Here is a 2,932-nt window from a genome sequence, read left to right on the forward strand (position 1 = left end):
TACTAAGGAGACCTTGCAAAGGGAAAGAAGGAATATTTTTTCAAGGAAGCTGAGCTTCTGGCAGCCTACACTGAGACTCTGCGCTCAGGCTTATCAGAGCCCCCCTATGCCTGGCCTGGATGAGACAGAACTGCTGTTACTGGGAGGAAAAGGATGTTAGTTTAAGACAGAGCAAATAATGTGAAGTTTACATTAGCTTCCCATTAAAACCATTGCAAACCCACAAACATATCTATGTAATGGTATTCTGTATCACTGATAATGTGTGAAATGAGGCAAAGAAAATAATCCAGTCCAGGGAGAAATATGTTTTACAGTATAAATACTTCATTAAGGCCACGTTTTTTACAACTGCTGTGTTAAATATCTTTGCTACTAATATTATTAAAGTGGATATGTCTTCCGCACTGCCATATTCATCTCCAATATGTAATATGTCCCCGTTTGGGTTAGAGCTGTAAAGTAATTTTCCTTTCACATGTGGCATGAAGTTACCGTCACCTAGACAGATATACATACCCATGAATATTCAAGAGTGAGAACAGCAAATATACTAGTGAAAAATGTATTTAGTGCTTCAGAGAATGTTGGACAAATCACAGCATACACATTATAGTCCTAACGAGTTGAAAAATATGACATAGGGTTCATAAAAACTTGTAAGGGACACAAGTAACAATATCAGCATTATTTGGGGCCCTATTACATGTGTTTAATGCTTCATAGCATATTCCCCTAAAGCAATCAAACAGTGTTTTTAGGGTTAAAGAACAATTATAAATCAGCCAACTTTACCTAGCACTCTAACCTACTTTATGCTAAAACCTTCCTACCCAGCTGCTTACTTAGCACTTCCTAATGGTGGCCTCCTCTGGTGTTTACAGCCTCCCTCACATCTAAGAAGGGCAATACTGCCAATATTTCTCAGGGATTTTTGCATCCCTATTGAAGGAGAAATAAATAAACACATGTGTTGTCACCCATTCCTACAGGCTTTCTAAAAAAAACTGTAAGTGGTCATTTTAACACATGAGCAACTATTGTAAACATCTGGAAAGCGACCATAGGATATGCAATGAAGCCATCACTGGAATGAACGAAGGCAGGAATTAGCTGCAAACAGGTTGATCAAAATACATGAAAACATTTGAATTTAGCAAAAGGGAACATTTCAGGCTTCAAGTTAGCTAGAAGGGCATTTTTCTGACAAAAGTATGACACAGTCAAGCACCTTGTGGGTACCTATTACCTGTGAATACCTTTTTTTGGAATATTTGGTTCATGATATATAGCAGAATTACTAGAGGTTTAAAATAATGGGTGAAGAAAAGATAGAATTTTACAATAGTGCTGTCAAGCACAAATGATCAAAATTTGTTGTTGAGGATGTTTGTGTGTGTCTGCAAAAGTAGTACATCACAATATACATTTGTGTATTTTGATAGTATAAATATAGAAGTTTGTACTTTTCTGAAGGGCTGTCATTCCTTGTGTAACTATGGTGTCCTTGTAAAACCAGTCATGTAATCAATCTGTAGTAGTGGTCATAGTAAAATTAAAGTCCTGTGTAAACATACTTTGTCTGTTTTAGTTCACCCGTGATGGTAAATGCTTACTATATCCGGATACCATGCCAAAAATTCCTTTCTCTGTTTATGGGGCCAGCAAAGTTTTTCCCATTTTGCTAAAACAAAAAAACTGAAAAATCAAAAGAATGACTGAGGAGGTTATGGCGGTTTCACAGTCTGCTGTGATTCTTTAATATTAATAACATTGTGTTCATTCTCGCTGTTGCCCTGTATGTGAATGAACCGTTAATTTTTTTTGGCAAGCATGGCTTATCGCTACTTGTTACAGAAAATAGTAAACACATCAACAATTTCCAGTGCTGGCCTTTTACTAGACATCTACCGCACAATTTGGATAAGAAATAAAAATAAACGCATGCCAATAAAAATAAAATTATTTGAATAACAGTCTGTATGTTTTCTCATAGTGAAAACCACATAAGAAAACAATATTTTTAAAGATTTAAGTGCATCTCAGGACTGTTGACAGTATCCCTGGTTTCCCTGTGGGTTCTTCATTGGAAAATGCACCAAAAGGCTAAAAAAAAAGCTTTAAATGTCACCAAGTCAGGAAGTGATTAAAAAATGGACTCCATTGCTTTGGCTGGGACTGTAAACAACTAGGGATTTGATGACTCATCTATATGTAACCATTTTGTATATGTTACATGAGCACTTTGGTCTACACTGATTAAGGCTCCATACACACGTGCAATATTTGTCGTTGGAAAGGATCTTTCTTGATCTTTTCCAATGACTAAAGACTGCACGATGCATGAACAAACGCTGTACATACAACCAAGCAGCAACCCACTGTGCGCTCTCCTCTTCACTTTTTTTACGATCGTCCGTGGATCCTCCAAGACAGTGGACAAACAACGAGCGCTGTACAGATGCCAGATTGTCGTCTGAAATCAGCCCTGAGGAGATTATCAGACGGGAATCATCTGACATGTGTACATAGCCAGCCATAGTTTATATAAAATGTATATATGGTTGTATTTTAAACACTTCAATTCTCTTAACACTTTAAAATACTTAGCAAATTAATTAAAATATAAAAACTACCTTTATTACTGGAGCAAGATCTCTAAAACTGGTTTGCTATTAATCAATCAACTGCTATATATATTTATATACAAGATGAAGTTTTAAGGCCCAGAAAGTTGGCATCTTTTTAATATATGTAGGTGCCCAAAATAGTTACGTTTTTCCACCTGTGTAGACCTGTATATATGTATGTATGTATGTATGTGCGTGTGCTTGTGCTTGTTTTTAACAATTATATTGTTCACTTCAAACTAAGATATTTGTAGCATTTGTTTAGGAGCACCCACACCTGTTAGTGTTTGAGTGATGACATT

This window comes from Pyxicephalus adspersus, chromosome 10, assembly GCF_032062135.1.
Source record: "Pyxicephalus adspersus chromosome 10, UCB_Pads_2.0, whole genome shotgun sequence".
In the NCBI taxonomy this organism is placed as follows: domain Eukaryota; kingdom Metazoa; phylum Chordata; class Amphibia; order Anura; family Pyxicephalidae; genus Pyxicephalus; species Pyxicephalus adspersus.